Source organism: Thermobia domestica, chromosome 14, assembly GCF_964235325.1.
Source record: "Thermobia domestica chromosome 14, izTheDome1.hap1.1, whole genome shotgun sequence".
NCBI classification, from domain to species: Eukaryota; Metazoa; Arthropoda; class Insecta; order Zygentoma; family Lepismatidae; genus Thermobia; species Thermobia domestica.
In genome coordinates this window covers 77,667,831-77,691,650 of record NC_137467.1, presented here as the reverse complement: position 1 = coordinate 77,691,650, position 23,820 = coordinate 77,667,831, and the positions used below count along the sequence as shown (strand labels likewise).

The window sequence follows — 23,820 nt, the reverse complement described above, 5'->3', positions numbered from 1 at the left end:
CACGCCCGTAAAATGCAAAGCTGATGTTGCAGCCCTAATTTAGGAGTTCTAAAACATGTGAGTTAAGGGTTAAACCACCAATAGAGGATCCTTCATTTGTTTACTGTACAGTTGAAGTGATGATATCACCGTTGAACAGCAGATGACATTAGTGGAGGAGAAAGTTCTGAAAGTGGTGTTTCAGTTGTATACAGCGCAGAGACCTGCACGAACCGAATTTTTCGGCCCGGGCCCGATAAATCTTAAAAGTTTTATTTTTGTAACATTTTTCACGGGCACACTTCTTCAGCGTTTGCCTTTATTCTAATTATTGTTTAACGAAAGTCAATAACTATTAAAGAAATGCAATAATCGGCCCCAGCCCGGCCCGGCCCAAAGAAATAACAGAGTCCGAGCCCGGCCCGTGCAGGTCTCTAATACAGCGATTGTGGTTTCTATCAACAAGTTACAGTCTGAAGTGTTGTGGTTGCAGTCGTAAGCAGTCACAACATTCAAAGCGTTCAACAGTTCGAATGGGCCAGTTTAAAGTGATCGTGACGTGTTTTGTGTATTAAAATTTTAGTCTGTGAAGTCCTGTAATCGCTGCATAATGTGAAAACCAGAGATCTTTCTCCACGTAAAGTGGAAGTTATCAAAACGCTTCTGCCGGAAGGAAGATATACACAACGACAAATTGCTAGTAGAGTTGGTGTAGGGCAAAAATCTTTGAGTAGAATCTCTGTTGCAATGAGCAAAAAGCAAATGTATAAGCAAAAATCTTTCTTATTTTGGCCTTGCTTCTGCGCTCATGTAGATACATCCCTACTTTCTTCCTTGGCTTCATGCTGGGGACTTCAGTAAACTCTTGAAATGCACACGTCAAAAAACATTACACCTGTCACACAATACACACAATAATGCTGCTTTTCCTTGCCAGCAGACGTCGCATGCGGATCTTCCCTCGCGAACTACTTTATTGTATCCCTCCGAATTCTACTGTGGGTGGGGCTTAGGCCCTGTCGAACTTTAAGCACAAGATGTCGCTACAGTGCAGAGAAACTTTACGCTGTTACAAGGGTTTCGTTTTCCACGTACAGTATCGATATATCAAAACTGACTTTACAAGTTATAGTGCGAGTGTCAAGTGCAAAGATCAATGCACAATTCCATCAAAACGGATTTTTATTAGCATGTGGGGTTCTGGAGATAATTGCATGTGAAAATGACGTTTATTCCCCATTTTTATACCAAATTTACTCATTAAGGATGAAAATTTTTAAATTTTTGTTTTGAAGGATTTGTGCCGACATGTTTTGTGAAGAATATAAAAAAGACTCCATAGTTCTATCTTTAGTCGTAACTGAGAAAAATGTTCAAAACGGAAGGTCTGTTCTGCGCGTTTTTGTGGAGGTATGAAGTCCTCTTAAAGTTTGCGCTGTGACATTTTCAATGAAAAATTAATGTTCTACCTCTCAAAAAATCCCATGCGCGTAACCTGGTCCTGAAAACCGCCTATCTCTGGGGGTGAAAGATCCCTAACTCAAGCCGAGGTTATGTAAGCATACGGTAGTTGCCACAGCATCTATAGGATTTCTCGGAGTATTCTCGTTTACTCTCACTACTTTCCCGCTACCATATTTGCTGTCATTCATTTGCATTTCTTATCATTCGCCTCCATTAGCCTGACGGGTATAGCCTCCGGACGTTACATTAGATATTTCATTTATAAATACTGGTTGTATATCTATTCTCGGTAAGAATGTGGTAACTTCTTTGTGCAAGGAAGCATAGGTAACAAAAGAAAATGGAAATGTAGTTAGTTTCGCAACCTTTAAATCTATTAAAGGACAAACAACTTCTTAACACTCAATACACTTAAATAATTGTTCTAAAACGAAACTCTCAAGAAAAAAAAATAGCAAAAAGAATGATCAACAAGAAGCTTTAAGAAATGGGAAAGTATTTTAACTTTCACTTGACAAGACTTCAAAAAGAGCGAAAACAGATATTCGTCTTGGAAGTCAACAGAGGCTTTCAGCATGCTGGAATTAGCCGCATTCTGATGCTTCGTGTCTACGTCATGCCAATTACAACTACGAGACGCGAATTAAGAACAGCCACGGGAAGCAGAAATTAAAAGAAAAAAGTTAATTGTAAGACAGTGTTGCTATCTTGTTAAAGTAATAGTTATAGAATGACTATAAAATTTCACGCCCATAATAACTTTCTTGGAATCAACACTGAGACGGTCAAAATAGCATTAAAAACCTTAATTATGATACAGTGTGATAAGTGGGCTGGCAAAACTGATATTATTCAATATCTGCAGAAATATTTCTTCAAAGTTTTAAGAATCATGATTGAATTTTACAATGTATCCTTACATGTACCGAAACACTGTTAAGATTCGTCAAGTATTCTACATCGTCAAATATTATACAATGTTATTTCACTTTGTTTTTCTATTTGCTTGATTAAGTCAAATTTTGAAATAGCGTTTCATCCATTTCTACAAATTAGATATATATTTTTTTTTAATTCTGCATGTATACTTATCTCCAGCATGGTAATGCAATATATCAGAATTTTTTAGGCAAGTTAAAATAAAAAAGTTGAGAACTTAGTACAACTTAAATTTTATAAAGAGTTAACGAATGAATATTCATAAACAAAACTTTCATCTGATTTTTCTAGTTAACAGTACGTGATTCCTACATGTTCTCAGTATATTACATATACGCAGAGAAAAGGAAAAATACACTAACAACTAAAATGATACAAGACTACAAAATTATAGAGAGAACTATATGGAAACAAAAATGAGAAGCATATGTATTCGGAATTTTTTAATTCATCAGAATCAAAGGATTCGATCCGGAGAAAGGAACGAACCCTTGTTTGGTAGAATCAAATTGGAAAACCATGGGAATCGGAATCATTCAAATTACTGAAAACGAAATGAAATGAAATCATTGAGTTTTACGTCCCACGGTTATGCCAGTTAGGCTAAAGGATACGATGATGATAAGTAATGAATGAAATAGTGGAATGCAGAAAGTGGGAGGAAATGGGAGAACCCCGAGGAAACCTACCCACACGGTGTTTGTCCACCACAAAGTTCACTTGGTGGAACTGGGATCGAATCCGGGACCCCAAGCACCAGAGATGAACGCTCTACCACTGAGCCACCGCGGCCCCATTACCGGAAACGACTCATCCGGAAGAACGAACCCCTGTTTGCGGGCCACAGTGACTCAGTGATAGAGTGAATACCTCTGGCGTGTGGGATCTCCCGTCCAAGTGGGCTTTGCGATAGAGAAACACCACAGAAATGTGGTGTTTTATCGGGATTCTTCCGTTTCCTCTCACTTTTGTCATTCTACTATTACCATCCATCTTAACATCACCGTCTCCTTAGGCTCGGTGCATAATCGCGTGACGTTGAAATAACAAGAAAAATCTTTGTTTGAAATGGACTGATAGGAATGAGCACGGACAAAGAATCCAACTACTCATCGTTAGGTTTATGCACATGCGCACATTTTCCACACAAGCAACATGCCATAAAGATCTTCGACACTTCATTAGCAATTAGGAATTAAATTTCTGGGCTTTCAGCATCTATGGCCATTTAGCCCGTCACACATGAGGGATGACGTCCCTCGGAGACCACACTTTCCGGGGAACTGAGGAGGAAGAAAGGAATGGGGAAGGAGGAAAGCAGTCTGGGACCATTATTCTAGATACCAGCCCGGCATTTGTCTGGTGTGAATGAGGAAAACCCAGGAAAAAACTCATTCAGCATGGCTGGCGTGAAAGGGGACGCGGCAGAAGTCCTAAATGGCAGAAGTCCTAAACGGCATTAGACCTAAAATGCACAAGTCCTAAAAATTATTTCGCGGCACAAGTCCTAAATGGCAGAAGTCCTAAAATGCAGAAGTCCTAAAATGCAGAAGTCCTAAAAGGCAGAAGTCCTAAAAATCATTCCGAGGCAGAAGTCCTAAAGTGCAGAAGTCCTAAAAATCTCTTGTGGCGCTACCATCGCGTCCGTAAGAAGAATACTGTCAATCTGTTAGTCAAGTTTTAGATATACTGTTTCATATTACAGAGCCTTAGTTCTTACAAGTTATTTGTATAAATACATATTCTATCGTTCTGAAATAATAAATAAATAAATAAATAAATGAAGTCTATTGTCCTTTCTTACTCTTTCCATGATATATTTCTATATTGACAAAATTTTAACTTTCTACCAAATGTGATTCCCAGATCTTTCATAATGTCTGTTTTTCTCTATTTCCACACCATTGACTTCATATTAGTAACATAATATTGTGTTTTAGTTATGTACGTCATAAATTTTGCTTTCCTTGTGTTGTTTTGAAGTAAATTATTTTTACACATATATTTCTTGTACAGAAGTCTTTCTGTAGCAAATAATTGTCATATTCGTAATTAACTACTCCTGGGATACGGCTGTTTCGGTGTAGGACGTTTTGGTGCAGGGTGTTTCGGTGTACGGATTGCTCGGTGTAAGGACGTTCGCCGGTTAAGGTGAGGCTGGTTCGGTGTAAAAGTTCTAATGTTTACACCGAAACGTCCACTCTTCAAAATGAAAATTATTCGTTAGGGAGAAATAAATTCACGAAGTAGAATATAAAATAAATAAAATAAATAAAAATTAAATGTTTCTTTAATTGGCAAGGATTACTTATTTATAGTGAGTCCCCTCGCTTCACTCTATGTCAGAACTTCTTATATCCTCAAATGTTATAATTATTAATTGATTGGGAAAACGTTTTACGGTAATGATATATAGTAAAAAAGTGTGTGATGCATAAACATTGTGTACACCACACACACCTTATTACGGCAATAACTGTGCACAAATCGCAAAATGCTGCACAATCTTTGAAAGAAAATTTTCAAACACAGATGGTTTTTCTTCCAATAACCGCTTTTATATCATGCATACCCAATAAGATTAGCAAATCTAGGAAAAGAAAACTGATTATGAATCAGTGATGAGATCTTAATTATATTATTACGGAGATGTAAATTCATGTTATAGTTGTAGAGAAGGACAGTGTCAGAAAAATGTCTCAGGAAAATTTTTAACGGCCTAAAGAACACAACAAGAGGCTGAATCCTACCAGTTGTTCCTGCAGAAATTGTTTCTATTATGAGTTACTCTTTTGTTCTTAAACGTGTTTAATAATTACAGCAAATGAAGGATGTTTATAATATAATGTGAAAGAATACAGTTTTAAAAGAATTAAACTACGTCAACATGTTAAAATAATTAAAAGAACCTAATTAATTAGCCACTTTGTACTCTCATTTGCTTAACTGGAATAACCGAGGCCTAAAGGAAAAGAGTTTTCTGCCCAAATCTTATAAGCAGTGGGATATTTTAATATTATAGAAATTGACCCTCCTTCCCCTTAGAAGTGTAATTTTCAAGATACTGAAACATATAGTATTTTATTACTTTTAGTTAAAAGTTCGAATACCGAGTTTCACGCATCTAGCTTAAACAAATCCTTCCTTAATTTATTTACATATTTTCTGAGTAAGTAATGGGGAATTCGAACATTAAAAAAGTGCTCCCTTTGCTCTTTCCTTTTTATGTGTTCAATTTTCAGTTTTTTTTTAACAGGAAAGATTATATGCCAAGTTTCATTTTACTAGCTTCAGAAACTTGCGAGATACACTACCCTTTAAAAAAATCTTGCCCCGCCCGTTTTACGATACTTATTTCCAAAAATTCTTTCTTATGTCCTGCTTTCATAAGAAAATTATATTTTATAATTAAAATTTAACGACTCTACTTGTAGTAGTATGCCCAAAAAATCACTCATCTTTACTCTTTTATATAAGAGTACAGAAGATAAATACAGTCAAACAAATGGATTTCCATGAACAGTTTCCGATTTCTTATAACTACCTGATTCGTACATTTCCCACAAGCTGTGATTTTAAATTTACGCTCTGTCAAGGTCCAGGTTTCAAAAAGGAACTAACTGGAAATATAATAATATTATGTATTTGTGTACATGTGTAATATGTATAAATTTATTGTCTTATTGAAGCTTTCGTAATCTGGAAATAAACTTTTGATTTGCTTTTAATATATAAAAATCATGCTCCCCTAGAAAAATTTGCAGGCTACACTCCTAAATGACTATGTAGTAATTTCTGCAAAAATGGCACAGGACCTAAAATTTAGGTCTAATGCCTATATTTTTAGGACTTGTGCCATTTAAGACTTATTAATGTCACCCACTGTATTGCATAATAAATGTTCTTTGCTCAATTTTAAATTTACTGCGTTCTTTATGTATACAGTTGGTATTTAATGTTCACTCGTGAAATGTCTAGTGTGCTTTTGTCCTAATTAAGTAAACTTTGGTGGATTTTTGTCCTACTCTTAATAAAATACGCTCCGCACAGTATATATTGCAATTCTGAATGTTTGCTTGGTTTCAGAAGTCTGGTAAAATATTTTTTTTAAACATTTTTTTATTATTTATTTATTTATTTATTTATTCTTGTTTTAGGAATTTGTCTTGGGATTCTCGTATCTCCATTCGAAAGAAACGAATTTCTTAACAAATTATGTAATTAATTCTTAGAATGAAATAGGTTGTATTATGTAATTCGTGTATAAGTGCAGAACAGATAGTGATAATAACGATCTTAGTAGTACAAATATAGCTGTTACTGTTGGAATTAGATACGTTCGTAACATTATTGCCAACTAGTTGCTGCATCGTCCCAATTTCGTGTGGTGGTGGCGAATTTCAGAACTAAAGCAAGTGAATGATAAAGGCACAAGTCCTAAATGGCAGAAGTCCTAAACGGCAGAAGTCCTAAAAGGCAGAAGTCCTAAAGTGCAGAAGTCCTAAAGTGCAGAAGTCCTAAAATGCAGAAGTCCTAAAGTGCAGAAGTCCTAAAGTGCAGAAGTCCTAAAGTGCAGAAGTCCTAAAGTGCAGAAGTCCTAAAATGCAGAAGTCCTAAAGTGCAGAAGTCCTAAAATTTAGGTCTAGTGCCCATATTTTTAGGACTTCTGCATTTTAGGACTTCTGGATGTCACCCGCGTGAAAAAGCTGTTACACCTTTTCGACCGAGTGTCCCCACTGGAAATCGAATACGGGACCGCTCGAACCGAAAACGAAAGCGTTAGCGACTACGCTATGCAGGGCCTCTCAACATTTGTTATTATTTGTATAATAATATAATGTTCTGCTACCTGTATAAGTTGTATATATTATATAGCTGTTTGTTGCGCTGAGCACAGAATGTTAAACCTACAACTAGAATACCAATACTACGTAAGAACAACACAGAAATATGCAAGTTTTGGCATATAGAGAAAGACTGAGAAAGTACAGCTTTTTTTTTTTTTTCTTAAAAATTACATCAGCCACACCGGCATTTTTGAAACTGTGATCCTTAATGTTATACCCTTATGATCCTCTTAGATTGAACGCTGGTACAAAGAAGAGAAAAAATAAAATTCAAGTCAAATGCATATCACATTCTATAGCTGAAAATCTTAAACGGGTACTAGCTGTAAGCACCTATAGTTGTCGGGTCTTAATTCAGAACCTGGATGAAAAGAGACGAAGAAAAACGTCCTTAAATATTTTTGCCACAACCATTTAACTGTCGAGTATTTATCCTTTGCTATTATGTGAGCCCGCGCAACGTCGAGGTTGCATACAGACAAGGCATTCTTAGAAATCGCGAGAAACTTGTAGACATTTTCACTCCATCCCAAATCCGACCTCCCCGAACCAAAAATCGACACACACACAAATAAAAGAGGGCTTTGTAGGCAACTAGAAAGGGGGAAGATCTATCCGTGTATGAAATTTATTGGCTCTAGGCCACTCGTTTCTATGTGAAAAGCTGATACACACACATGCACATTGTTTTATTATTATTAAATGTACTAAGATTATACGAATTCTAATAATTCTACAGATATTAGGTCTTTAAATATTCTTGATAACTTTTAATTGTTTTTGAAAGAACTAATGTATTTTCTTCTACGAATACCAACATACTGAAAATACTAATGCCATACCAATGAAGGGAATATAATTAATACTAGGCTATATCTAAAAACCAGTTGATAATGCTCCAAGAGCATTGTCAAAACGAACTTAAAAAGAAGGGAGAAATGGAGCAGGGAGGATTGTGATTGTTCCTACATGTAAAAGTAAATCTTTTCATCCGCACATTCTTCTGTTTCTCGCAAAAATTTGCAAAATATAATTTCTCTATACCTTATGATTCCCAAGATATGGCTGCTTAAATCTCCCGAAATCGGAACTATTTGTTGGCCAATATCTCGGGAACAGTAAGACATAGAGAGATAATATTGGTGTTAATACCTAAGAGCATGGCAAACATTATGGTACCGATACTAACTGGTGGCCACTCGCCAGTTGGAAAGTGGCCACCGATTACTATTTGGTACCAAAATATTCACTACCCTCTTAGGTATTGATCAATATCATCTCTCTATAAATTATGGTTCCCGAGATATAGCTTCTTAAATATCCGAAAATCGGCCATTTTTTGGCCAATATCTCGGAACGGTAAGAGTGACGCGAAAAGTTCCATTACCTTCTCAGATAGTTTTGATGCTCTCTCAAATGGAGGGCTCAAAATTGCAGGCAAACACACAGACAGAATTCAGTAACGAACTTTTAAAGTTCGTTGATAAGTATACTGGCACATGCTTGAATTTCACCCCCCCCAAAAAAAAAAAAAAAAAATATCGAAGAGGAGAAAAGTATAGTAGTCCCCACTTAAAAAAATGTTTGAAAATCGCACAGCTACAAGAACAGAAAAACGGCTGCTCTCGTAGCAGTATATGGGCAACAAATAGTTTTTGTACGTTATTCGCAGTTGACAGCCCGCTAGAAAGCAATTTATCGAATACCGATACTACGAAGACTTGACACCATAATTGAAATCAACAAGACCTAAATGAAAGAAGAAAACTTTTTCCCCCTCCTTTCGTTACTGCAAAAAGCACACGCAACATTTCGAAACTTTTTTCCAATACTTTTACCTTTAAACTACTTCCAACTTTTTCGTTGTTTATTGGAGCTTCTGGTATTTTAAACAGGAAGTTGACTGTAACGCTGAAGTAAGCTCTTCCTACATTGCATACCTAGAAAACAAAGAGAAAAGTTTCTTTAAGTATGTGACAGCCTAGAAAACAGCGTCTCCAACTACTTAACAGTGAATAAAAAAGGCTTTAATCCTAAACATATATAAGTACAGAGGAACGTTATTTTAGAACCTGTAATTTCTCACGAAAAAAGTACAGACAGAGACAGCTATTAGAGAAACTTGGATATTGTAAAGGGTGTTTTCTTTAGAGGTAGAGAACTTTATGTTGAAATAAAACACAGAAAAATGTTTATAATATCCATGAAACTGGGTTTTTTTAAACAGATCATTTTATGGCATTAGTTTTTGAATACGATTTAGGGCATATGGCTACCGCGGCTGGTATGTGTATGGCGTATTCTGGAGGTTCAATTTTCACACACTCTTCGCTGTAAATCAGGCTGTATTTCGGCAATAACGAGTCAAATGTTGGCTTGCAAGTGCTCAATTGTTTCTGGGTTTTCGGCGTAGACATGAGACTACATATCCCCAGAGAAAATAATCTAATGGTGTCAAATTGCACGAACGAGGTGGTCAGTTAACAGGTCCATTTAGGGAAATTAATCATGCGTCAAATGTTTCCTTCAGTAAATTAACTGTAGTAAGCGCTGTGTGGCATGTGGCGCCGTCCTGCTGAAACCACATGTCTGCATCATCAATGTCTTTAAATTGAGGCACGAAAAAATTAGTAATCATGTCTCTGTACTGCTCAGTGTTGACTGTAACTTTCTGACCAGGATCATTTTTGAAGACATATAAACCAATGATTCAACTGGCCCATGCGTCTTACGGGATGCGTATTATCGTTTAGAGTACACGCATTGCGAAAACAATTTATAGCTTCTCGAATTAATCGCTCTGATGAACGATTATGAACACCGTAAAATGCACATAATGTCCGACGTGTTTGTCGAATTAAACCATGGTTTTCAAAATAAAGTTGCACAATTTGCATATGTTGCTCCAGTGTGTCTATTCATGATGAACTGCCAAACCAAACTAACTTCAAAACAACCGAGAACTGTAATATCAGCTGTCACAGAAAACAGTGTTGCCAGTTTAAAGTTCTCCGCCTCTAAAATGAACACCCTTCAATTTCATTCGCAATCTGTCAGTATGAAATTTATCTAAACGTTAGTCATCTAAACTGAGCATCAGTTTCTGCAGGTATCAGAAGTGAAAAATGTGCTTGACTTCATTAAGTACTTTCGTCTTGCCCGCTAATCTAGCTGTCAGCACGCCCGTTTGGTGCATGGGCTCCCGAGTTCGTTTCTTGGTGGGAGAGCTGTGAAATTTAAGCCCACTATTGTGGTTCGGATTCCACCTTATATTGTAGATCCGTCTCATATAGCGTCTATGCTGAAAAGGGTCGCTAAACAGCAGACAATTATTTACATGTACTCAATTATTAAAAAAAAAAAAAAAAAAAAAAAAAAAAACTGGTGGTATACCTTGTAATCGAGCTTTCTTGGAAGCTAGAGGGACGACCGTTACCGTGAAGGATGATCTTACATTATGCCTTCTGCACCCGCCAACTACACCGAATTCAAACCAAATCATAGTTCAAAGCCACCTTAATATTATGTCCTGTCCATAACCTCGGTGTTCCACAAAGACATAATATACAAAAATTCAACCCAACATTTTTTTTTATAAACGTCATTTTGTAAACCATACAAATCTATATCCCTCTATGAGCGTGCGATCCCAGTTCAATTTTAGATGGAGATGTGTTGAATGATTTCATGCTATTTTACTTTATTGAGCCTGCGCCCTTTTACTAGTGTTTCCGTTCCCCACTCCCACTCTGGAACCACTGTTACAAATAAAAAACAGTTATGAATGCTCCAAAAGCATTGCCAGAACGAACTGAAAAAGAACGGAAAAATGGAGCGAGGAGGATATCTGTGATTGTTCCTAGATGTAAATCTTTTTATCCGCACCTCCTCCTGTTTCTCGCAAAATATCATCTCTATATCACTTACAGTTCCAGAGATATGGCTCCTTAAATCTCCAGAAATTCGAAATTTTGGGCCAATATCTGAGGAACGGTGGCCAGTTGGCCAGTAGTCAGTTCATCAGTGGCCACCGGTTACTATTTTATTTGGTACCAAAATATTCACTATCCTCTTAGGTATTCATCAACACCAATATGATCTCTTTGCGACTTACAATTCCCGAGATATGGCTCTTTAAATCTCTTGAATTCGGAACTACGTTTTGACCAATATCACGGGAATGGTAAGAGTGACGCGAAAAATTTAACCACTTTCTTAGATAGTTTTTGATGCTCTATCAAATGCAATCAAAATTGAGAAAAAAAATCTCAAATAACATACAGACGGACAAACAGACAGAGAGAGACACAGACATAGAGAATTCAGTAACGAACTTTATAAGTTCGTTGACTAGCTTGTTAAGACAGTACTGAAAACACACTGCGATCTGTGTCCAAGATACGATGGATGTACGAGAAACTCTCATTGTCAGAATTGACTCTTTTTTTTTTTTTTTTTTTTTTTTTTTTTAGGTTATCACAACGACAGTAGCATATACCATAGGCCATCTACAGAACTCATTCGATCTTGATCAACCTTTTACTTGCTTAGTACGCATGTGTAGTAATTTCCTGTGGAGATCCTTGTGCGAGCTATGAAAGAATATTGTTTTCAATGCCCGCTGTACAGTGTATAAATTTGGATGTCCAACAGCTATGGCGTCATAAATTGCACACCCATATTTTTAATATTTTTCATTGCCTTTAAGTTATTTGCTAAATTAAGAAGAAGAAAAAGTCGGGGTGAGTCTAGCGAAGACTTAACGTTTACTTATTTTTCTAGAATTTTAAGCTGCAATTTTTCATCAACGAAAACCATGTGCTCATGAGAGAAATACTTTAAAATGTCTTCTGTACAAAATAACAAAGATAACCTTTGTAGCTCGTTTCCTCGTTACATGGCTGATACACTAATTAAAATAACACACACTTATCATAAGATTTGAAATTAGCGGTGGTACTGGTTCCTGCTTTACACAATCTTATGGTTAGGTGATCCACAGACGTTGGATTGAAACAAGGTGGTTTCTAGGTGGAATGAGAACCACGTTTATCTAATCCCAACCTAATGAGATCTACAATGGTACGGTAAATTTTGAAATCTGTGATGCGAAAATCGTGGCTCGGAATCATTTCTAGAATATGACAACACCAGAACGACTGCTTGATATCTCTCCACAATGAACAACATTAAAGAAATATAGTGTAACCGAGCAGTGACGGGTAGTGATTATTTGAAGAAGTGGCCCGAAGAGGAAATTCTCCCCCAGAACATATCCCCGTCCATGCCCAAGTTCAATACGAATTACCAATATTTTGTGCAGTACGATTTCAACCTCCCGTCTACTGAAAACTCCTATCAAGAAAATTTTCTGAAATCACCACGGTGACGGGATACAATTTATCAATTCTTCGATAAGTTCCACATACTTGATACACACCCTATACCACTTTGTAGACATCACTTTATGCTCTCAAACCAAAAACTCATGAACACTAACCACTTTTCTCAACGTCAACGACAACAGCGTCGTTCTAAACAATCTGGCGGTTCAAAATCGAGTCATGTAGTAAAAACTGGCCGTCAAGAGATGGAAAATCACTAAAAGCCTTCGACATGTGAAGGTGGCAAAGAATGGAGAAAATTAGCTGGGTCGAACGGAAAGCTATTAGAAATAGTAGGGAAGAGAAGGGCAATTTTAAATGTAATTGGATATAGGAAGAGAAACTGGTTGGGACATTGAATGACAAGGAACTGTATCATGAAGGACGTGTTAGAGGTTATGGTGGCAGGAAAAATAGGGAGGCTACAGCTTCACGTACATTGAAACAACAAAAAAATGTACGTGAAGACGAAGAGGTTAGGTGAAGATCGTAGTGTATGGAAGCTTCTTAGTTGCAGCAATGACATGCCAATAATGACAGAATATCTATGAGATGGTGCGAGTTGGAAGAGAGAGAGTTCAAATATCTTTCTCTCAGAACGTACGAACTTTTTCGCGTTTTATTATTCTCTAAATGCATTTTCAATTCAAACAGTTCAAATCTGAAGGAATGAGTGCATGGTTACGACGAACACAGAAATACACTATTTTAATTTGCCTAATTATATATTACGAAGTATTGAGACAATAACAAATTTAACTTATTCTGCTTTACAAGCTGGTGATGTCCAGTCCAACAATGAATTAACACTGATTTTAAATTAGTGCTAATTGATTTTTAAAAATAATGTACACTAAAATTAATTAAAATATTATGCACCTTCCTTAGCAATAGCGGAATTCCGGCGGTATTTACAAATTGTTATATTTTCTAGTGGAATTTTGAGTAATCTCGTTAAGTAACATTGACCTCAATAGAAATAACGTTTCTCGGACAATTCCTTTGATAAGCTTCGGCTTTTACATTCACTTCAAGATTTTCCACTGAATACAAGATATTTCGTTTCTCAACTCCCTTACTAACAAAACAAAATAAAACAAACAAACAAACACACAAAGCAGTCAATATCCTCTGGATTCTATTTCAGAAACGAAGTTCATACAATTAGTAACACTGTTTCACGACACATTATTTTCAGAGTTACTGACTCATTGTTACTGACTGCTGTCAAACATTTCAACACATTTCTCAACAAAGCAACAACGATAAAAGGTACAGATAAGTAAAGAATACTGAAATATTGAATAAACTGAAATATTGCGTAGATAAAAGCAAATAAATAAATAAACTCACGTGATATCATCCTTTGTAAACACTGATGACTCAAACACGGAAGGTTAAAAAAATAGGATAGATCAAAATAAAATATTCTACCATTTATTAGCGTCACTCTATCTCATATTAAACATTGGTATACTTAATCAACTTCTAGTTTACAGTTCGGAAAGCCAATACTACAACAGTAAACTTTATTATTTCTATTGAGTATTGCTTACAGTGAATGTATTGCGTATAAAAACGGTTTTTCAAAACAACACTGACAACGTTTGGGAGGTGATTCCTGACATAAAGATAAGACAAAAAGGATAGACCAACCTGGGTGCACAAATGCTTCCTTTCGGAGTTATACGCTGCTCAAAACATGAAGAAATGAACTTTATATAATTTGAAGTACTCGCCAACTACCTCTAAAAAATATATTGCGGAAGTACCACATAATTCTGAAACTTGGATATTTGGACACGGCACATATTAGTACCTAGTGAAGTCTTGACCCGACTACAGTAGGTCTCATAGTTTTGGAGCTATGGATCTTTAAATTTCTTTCTTTCTTCTTCTTCTTTTTTTTCATGTTTTCGGCAGCCTTTAATTCCGAAAGAATTATTTGTGCACCCAGGTTGGTCTATACTTTTTGTCTTATATTGGTGTCAGGAATCACCTCTGAAACGTCGGTGTTGTTTTGAAACACACTGTATAATTCACTAATGGAATGACATTTAAAAACAGCCTCTAGGAATTCATGTATCTGACCCAAAGTTGATATACAAAAAGAAGATGACAATAAACCCACATGGCACCCGCGGGACATCACTAGAATTGACAGATTTTTCAGAGGGAAAAAGGAAGGTTTCACGATTTTTTATGGTGAATTTATGGGAACCGGTCAAAACCCCCACAGCCAAAACACACACACTCAAGAAATGTCAAAACGCCCACACAAACGGTCATAACCCCCACACAAATGGACAAATCTCCCAAATACACGAACGGTCATAACCCCCACAGCCAAAACCCCCACACTGGTAATCGGTCATAACCTCCAACGGTCATAACTCCCACACAAATGGACAAAACAGTCACACATAGTAACAGTCACAATCCCCACATAAATGGACAAAACCCCCACACAAATGGACAAAACTCCCACATGCAGAAATTGTCACAACTGCCACACAACTGGACAAACCCCCCACACAATCGGACAAATCTCCTACACTCTGAAATGATCCTGGTTGCATGTCTTGCCCTTGTACTTTTTAATAACATTTTTTATTCCACTTAAACTAATGTTGCAACTATTCTTCTTGCACTGTTTTCTAATGACAGAAACACTAAAGTGGGCGTCATAAAGAGACGCAACAAAGACGTGCAATCACGATCATTTCAGAGTGTGGGGGATTTGTCCGATTGTGTGGCAGTTGTGACAATTTTTGCATGTGGGAGTTTTGACCATTTGTGTGGGGGTTTTGTCCATTTATGTGGGGATTATGACCGTTACTATGTGTAGCTGTTTTGTCCATTTGTGTGGGAGTTTTGACCGATTTTGTGGGCGTTTTGACATTTCTTGAGTGTGGGGGTTTTGGCTGTGGGGGTTATGACCGTTCGTGTATTTGGGAGATTTGTCCATTTGTGTGGGGGTTATGACCGTTTGTGTGGGCGTTTTGACATTTCTTGAGTGTGGGCGTTTTGGCTGTAGGGGTTTTGACCTAGACCCGAATTTATATACACATATAACAAACACATGTATGGTCTTAGATAATAACGTACAATAATTTTAATTGGAAACTTCGACAGTTTCATTAAAAATAATGGCAAAAAGTACACTACAATTCCTGGTGGGAGCTCATGAGGTTTGGATCCCAAGTTAAGCTTAACCCAGTAGGTATTCGTCTCATATAGCCACGGCGATTAAAGGGGTGCTAAGATAAAAACGCAACTTGGTGCACTTTCTGTATAAATTGTACGCTACATCGCTGAGGTTCGTTGTTAATATTATGTGAGAAACCAGTTCTAATTATATACATTTCGTATTAATTTATTTAAACTTTTGTATCCAAGATTATAGTTTTTTTATTACCAAAACGAAAACAAATCGTTTACGGGGAAAATAAAAATGTTTAATGAAAAACGTGTCAGAAATATGTAAAACTGACGAAAAAAAAAAAAAAAACAAGTCCTGGCAATCTGGACACACGAATGTGCTACAGGGTGCTGAGAAGCACAAAGTACACATTTTAAATACCATGTGCAACAGCCCGGAGTAGCCACATACGCAGGTCTTCAGACAGGTAGCTGATTGTACAAATGGTGCTTGTCATCTTCGATATCGTGTTCCATATTCTTAGTAGATCTTGGTGCATTGGGTATTAGTGGTTAGCAGAACGCGAGTGGCGGTCAAGCGCCGTTCTATATTATATTCAATACATTTTAGGATTGGAGATCTAGCAGGCAAGGCTGATCTGGCGGTCTGAAGCACGCGTTATCCTTCTAGAAGGCGGAGTCTCATAGTTACGAAACATTTGGCATATTCCTCTTATTAAAGAGCAAATACAAGCTTATTGCCACTTTACCATATGTGAGTCCTGTATAGGGATGCGAAGATATGCTTATCTTTATGTCTACGGACACCTACAAAGCCGTAATGTCGCAGCCATCCACTCGCCTCGCCACAATACTCTCCGACAGCAACGAAGACATTCTCAGCAATGATCAGGTGCACAGCACGTAATGTGCTGGAGTAAAGCTGGAATGTAACTTGCCTCCAGCAATTGATTATTTAGCGTCCGTGCGCTCGCATTGGTGTCACGATAGCTCAGAACGCACTAATGTTATGTCCTATCTGATATAGCGGCTCGAACGAGTCTCCTGTTTCAGTAGGGCATACGCCTATATTCCGAATGCGTTTCGGGAGTACTAGAAGCACGTGAGAATTCTTCACTTCGCATCATGTACACTGCCGATGGTCCACTAACACGTCATAATCTACGCGAATGTTTATTCTGCGAAGCGACCTCTCAAGCTATCATAGCCCCATTATACGACCACATTAGAAGTTACCAAACTGTTCAATAGGCGTTCACTGAAACGTCTTGGAGTTGCAAACACAGGCTAATTCACACACACAACTACACATGTCGGTATTCAAACAGTTACTGACATTGCCTCTACATATACTAGAATCAGTCTACCTTTACAGACACAAATTCTGTGATGCAAATTTTGTTTGCGGACGATGTATGTGGGGTGTTTTAAAATGTGTCTCATCAGCATGCACCAGAAACACTCCTTTCCATGCTATCAAGAACATGGAGGTGCCGCACATGAAACATCACCGTGCACACACAAACTCATTGAGCAAATAATTGTTAAAGAGTATATGGTAACGTCTCGCTTAGCATGTATATTCTAAATACTTCAAACCATAATTCAACTAAAAACTATGATCAAAGAATCGAAATTAAATTTTATTACATACACAGAGTAAATAACGAAATATTGTAGTAAGCGCAAGAATAGTACCTAAGAGTGTAGTACTAACTCTCAACTATTACTATTAAATTCCAAAATTACTATTAAATATAGCCTATAGTTTCTTCATGGCAACAACTGTATACAGGCACACTAATTAAAATTTTAAGTGTGTTCACTATGCTCCTCACTTTCCTTTCAATACTTTAATCAATAAGTCAACAGAAAATATATAAAATTAGAAAGTAAAACAACAATACCCACCCAATCCTAGTTGTAAGTTACATTTTTTTACTTTTTGTTTGTTTGTTTGTTTATATATATATATATATATATATATATATATATATATATATATATATATATATATATATATATATATATATATATATATATATATCAGATACGTTTGTCTTTTTTGACGTCATAATCATCGGGCATTTATACTCTTACAATGAAAAAGATCTTCAAAACAAAAATTAGTAACCAGTATTAACCCAACTACTTTGAAATTTTTCGTGTTGTTTGTTATTGTATAGATAGAAATTCCGAGGCACGAGTTAAAGCCCCCTTAACTGGCCCAAACTACTACATACACCCAACAGCAATATTCTATTGCTAGATTGAATGCCATGAATGCCATGTGACACTTATTACCACAAAAATACATTATTCACTTAATCATACACTGTACGACGGGGGACTGGAAAATTCATGAAATCACCAAGAAATAAAAATTGAAACATATCATTGTAGTCATTAAAAAGGTCATATATTGTGAACCTTCCATCCCGTAAATGATCATTTTATTAATGTTATTTCCTTTTTTACAGGTTCTGTAAGAAGATATGGCAGAGGATCTAAGGAAATTCGAGAAGAATGAGCTTCGCAGTGTCAAAGTTTTTTGTGCTGCAAGGCAAATCCTCTATGGAAATTCATAAAACTTTGCAGGATACTTTGGGGGAAAGTGCATGACATGATCATGGAGGATAGGCGCATATCGATCAAAAATATTGTTGCGTGTGTGGGGATATCGCGTGAGCGTGTGGGTGTCATAATAGCAGAATATTTGGACATGCGGAAGGTCAGTGCCAAATGGATCCCAAAATGTTTGAATGCTAACCAGAAGAGAACACGGGTGCAGATGTCAGAGGAAATTTTGCAAAAGTTTCAAAACCCTGGTGAGTTCTTGCGCAGTCTGGTGACAGAAGATGAAATATGGCTGCATTACTATGATCCAGAGACTAAACAGCAATCCATGGAGTGGCTCCACAGTGGATCTCCTTGACCGAAGAAGTTCCGAAGCCGAAGATCAGCTGGGAAGGTGCTTGCATCGGTATTTTGGGATAAAGACGGTGTTATCCTTATCAAATATCTTAAAAAGCGTGACACCATCAATGCTGGATTTATTCCAACTATTCGATTGAGCTGAAGGAGGCTCTGAAGAAAAAAAAACGTCGGGGGAAAAGTGAGCAGTGGTGTTCAGTTTCTCCAGGACAATGCATCCTCCCACAAGGCTCATCAAACCATGCAATTGCTGGTGGATCTGATTATATATAACGCACCGATTATATATAACAAAGAAACTATCTTATCTTGCAAAAATACAATGACAATGCATAGGCAAATTATCATAATCAAAAGGATTTATTATTATTGAATAATACACAATGTAGAGAAGAAAAAATAGAACGTTGAATAGTTTGGCTCAGAATAGGAAAAAAATAGAATAGGGAATAGGGAAGCTGAGCCAAACCAATTGAAATTTGCTGATCTTAAGAATAAAAGATTATTATTATTATTATTATTATTTAAGATTTAATTAATCTACGATTCAAGTACCGGTAACTGTAAGAATGACAATTCTTCATAGATACATATTACTATAAAGTTTGGAACCCTAAAACTGGTGTACACTTTTTAACTTACTGGTTCTGTAATCCCAAGTATTATTTCTGGGCTAAGCTACAGTTACCACACTGTAAGTAGACTACTTTCTGAAGATAGCAGCCAAACCCAAACATACAACCACACAAAGATATCCTTAGTCACAGCAATAAATAGAAATGAAATGAAATCTTTGAGTTTTACGTCCCACGGTTATGCCGGTTAGGCTAAAGGAGACGGTGATGATGAGTAATGAATGAAATGGTGGAATGAAGAAAGTGGGAGGAAACGGGAAAACCCCGAGAAAACCCACGCAAGCAATAAATAGAATATGTAATGACATTCGTTGATATTGGTATTTATGAATCTTTTATTTTCATAAAATTATGTACTTCCTATTTCTTAGAATGGACGTTTCTTCATGCACAATGTGATCAAATTAGGATTTATTTCATACCTACCAACTGAACTTTATTTTTTTAACTTTAAGCCTTTTTTCTTTTTTCAGAATTTTAGATTCAACACATTTTGCAAATAATTAAATATTTGTCCTCAGAGGTCGGTTTACGGGCAACACGTTTCACTTTTTATGGTTCTGTTTGGAGAATTTTATATCTTACTTTACGAGAGACGTTAGCGCAATAGAACACGTCCTGAATTAATAAAAGATTTCAACAAGATTTCTTTTTCTTCCTTTTGTTTTTTAAAGGATCTTTTTCTTTTAATGGCTTCAAGAAATTTTAATTATTTCCTTAGTAGAAGTAGGAAAGCCGTATTCTGTTTCTAGCATACCAGGAATCAGACGAAAAGGGTGGATGTGGTTAAGATTCTCGTTAAACTACAGTTCATGCGCCTTTATTCAACAGTCCTCACGTTGAAAACAACAAACTTTTTCAAACAAATACTGTAATTAGCTATCCAAATTTTTAAAAAGAAGAACTAGTAGTTAAAACTCTTTTCACTAACGATCTATGTAACAAACTAAATAATACGGAGAGCATCTTCTGCCTTAAACCCGAGAATGCGACACAATTACTGCTGTATATTATAGAATGTTTTAGAGTAGTAAAATATTTATTACTTCCAAACCACAACCTCTCACTACAGAAATAATTAACCTAGTACTCAAAACTATTTCAAGATATTGCACCTCTCATAAGAACTATAACTATCGTAACAACCAAAATATTACAATATAAACAGCATTATTTGAATTGCTAATAATATATACTCTATATTACTGTCATTAATCCATTAATGCAACAAGTACATCAAATAAATCACTCGGTTATATGATGTAGTGATTGCATTCAACCATTTCATCTTTTTCTCTGGCATACCTAGTATATTTCTAGACAGCAACAATGTGTATCACATGATCAATCACTTTCCCTTTACGAAATGACAAAACATTATTTATATACATGCATACAAACAGATATATATTATATATAGGGTGATTCAAAAGTTCTTGGACATCTTTATAATTTGAAGCCGGGAGGGAAAAAGTGAAAAGTGACGATAAACTCAAGTTGATTTTTTTAAATGGAAGGGGGCCTTCACAACTCCCGAACCCTTCAACACTGACAAAAGAAAGAAAGAAAAAAAAAACAATTACACCACTGCACCCGTAAACTCAAAGCTAGAGTTACTTAATATGCCACATGTCCCTTCCCATTTATAACATTAGACTTGAATCCAAGATGGCGACCATGATCGACATACACCCCCAAAGTTGCGGCCCTTCATTCAATATCAGTTCCCATACCTTTCACTTGTTCCCTTCTGGCTTCAAATTATAAGGGTGTCCACGAATTTGATCCTTAGACATTATTATCAAATGTTAACAAAAGAAAACAGCCTTCGCTAAAAGATCTTATTGGTCATAGTAGAGATGCAAAAAAGCCGGCTTTTTTGAATCGATGGTTTTTTTCACATAAAAAGCCGGCTTTTTTGGGAAAAAAACGAGAATTTTGGAAATTTTGGCTTTTTTCAACTTCATGATTTTTCTATCTAAATAGCTTTCTTATAGTATATTCTATAGTTAGATAAAAATTCCATGACCTGAATGTGATATTTCGCTCTGAAATTCACCATCAAGATGGATGGAGCACATGTTTTACGAATTAAAGCTAACATGAAGAATGTAGTATTTTAGGGTAATTTTAGAGGCTATTTAACTTTATTTTAACTTTTGAGTTATCGACATCTTTTTTCTTCTCTAGTTTGTCATCCGTGTTTCATTTCTAAGAGCTTTTAGTACTCTAGCTTCTAGCGCAAAAGTTAAACTTGCCCGTTTTTCTATTTATCCGTCAAAGCGTACGTTTTTCAATATATCCGTCAAACCGTACTTCCACATTTCTGTTATACTGTAGCTGTGAAGTGATTTAGCAATAATTTTCCGGACACAACCTTGAATACCAATTTATACAAACAATCAGTAGCGGATTTAGAAAAGTACTTTAGGAGGGTTTTTTCTGATTGTTTCGTTTCCTAAAAAGTCCTAATTTTATTTGGGAAGTGCTTGAAGTTTATGAGTACAGGCATAACTAATATTTCGTTTCGTTTATATGTTTAGCAATAATCTTCCGGATACAACTTTAAAAATCATTTTATACTGAGAATCAGTGGCGGATTTAGAAAAGTATTTTGGGAAGGGTTTCTTACTAATGTTTAGTTTTTTTAAACATTCGTAATTTTTATTTGACGGGAGCTTAAAGTTTATGAGTAAAGGCATAAATAATAGATATTTCGTTTGTTGCAGACATGCGTAACCCAAGTAGCGGTTCGGATGTCAGTTTAAGCGAAAGTCTTCTCCTTGATAACCTCGGTTTCGTAAGGATGTTAAGCCTAAATATACGAAACAAACCAAATTGTATATTTCTACATGCCTAAATGCGTGTTGTTTTATAAAGAAGCCAATATTGCTTAAATATATTGATAGAAATTGGCAAATTTATCGATTGCCTACGTAGCTTCCAACATTAGCTTGGATTGGACTTTCAATGATATCTACGTACCGGTACTAAATTTGTAATTTAATACCTCAGTTTTAGCGTACTGATTATGGTACGTTGACCTTTAAATTTTACATGCAAAGCAATAACAGGATTTTCCCGTTATTGTCTTACATTTCAAGTAATGACGGGATTTTCCCAATGGCTAGGGCGGGAGATTCTCAACTTAAGAAATTTACTGACCGCATTTCTTTAAGCTTATGAAAATTCTTCCGGCATAACCCCGCTGTTGCATAATAACATCAAGGCGAAACAAACTTAGGCTATTTCTGTGAATATGTAATATAAATACATAAAGCAAAAAATCTAAGTCAAAAAAGCCTGGTTTAAACATCCCCCCAAAAAAGGGGTTTTTGGCATTTTCAAAAACAACCACGGTTCTTGCCAACTCTGCTTACTTTTGTATATAGGAGGTTAAAAAATTCTTATTATATACATTGGTTAATCCTGTGGAATTCATAATGTAAATATGTTGAAGAAAAATTGTTTGAAATATTTTTTCGAAATTCATAGTTTATTTTCGATGTTTTATATTATTATCAGCATCAACCACTAATTAAATGATTTTTTGTGTTATAGAGAAGCGATACAAAGTCTGTTTTATCAATTTAAAGCAGTATTTTGAAAAAAGCCCAAAATTTCCGAAGCAAAAAAGCAAAGCAGAAAAAACCGATTTTTTTTCCAAAAAAGCCGGTTTTTTTCCGAGCCCTTGCATCTCTAGGTCATAGTAATCAAAAATAAAAATAAATAAATTAGTAAATAAATAAATAATGATCAGGTTAAATATGATAGCATTACAAAAGAGCATGAACATTCTTTAAAAAAAATAACGCTACAAAGGCGTACTCAATTTACAAGCATACGCCTGAAACATCCTATTGTCGAGTTTAGCGTCTCTTTTCAGCATCAAGGATATATGAAACGTAAATCTACAGTTTAAAGGCGGAATCCGAACCACCGCAATGTGTTCACCGCAATCAAATTTCAAGCCTCTCCTACCAGAATCGAACCCGGGAACCGGGGAATAAAGACCAACTGGTACAGCACGAAACACTGTGTGAATAGGTTTCTAAAATAAGAACTATATACGTATTTGTTTCAACATGACTGTACATTCAGACTGAGGAAAAGAAAAATATTTGTATGGTCATTTAAGTTCGATATATTTGTTATAAATTAACTAACTTCTCAAATTGGAAATAATTGTTAATTTACTATTTTTTTGTTTACTTACTTTCAGCCATCGAATTTTGGTTATTCAGTAATGAAACCTGTCAGCTACTGTACCCCAGTGCTCTGATGCAATACACAAGCACAATAGTCGCTATTTGCAGCCGGAAGTCTTCCTATGACATATTTCATCACTTGTCATATTTCACCATTTGATTCATTATTGTAACTCACTTTTCAATGTTACCTTTTACCTATAGAAGGAATGAGATTCCACTTTCTTTGATATCTCTGCTTTAATAAATTTGTAAAAGTTATTATATT

The 23,820-nt window shown here is 36.0% G+C and overlaps 1 protein-coding gene across 3 annotated transcripts in view; it reads right to left on the bottom strand.

The window, feature by feature from the left end:
* The window catches only part of Synd (protein kinase C and casein kinase substrate in neurons protein Synd), a 367,852-nt gene that overhangs the window by 168,089 nt on the left and 175,943 nt on the right, over positions 1-23,820 (bottom strand). The window contains exon 2 of one of the 3 annotated variants that reach the window (XM_081738618.1): positions 9,068-9,169. The exons of the other annotated variants lie outside the window; for them this stretch is intronic. The gene's annotated coding sequence lies outside the window, so the exon portion shown is untranslated. The remainder of the gene's footprint in view (positions 1-9,067; positions 9,170-23,820) is intronic. 3 annotated transcript variants of the gene reach the window in all.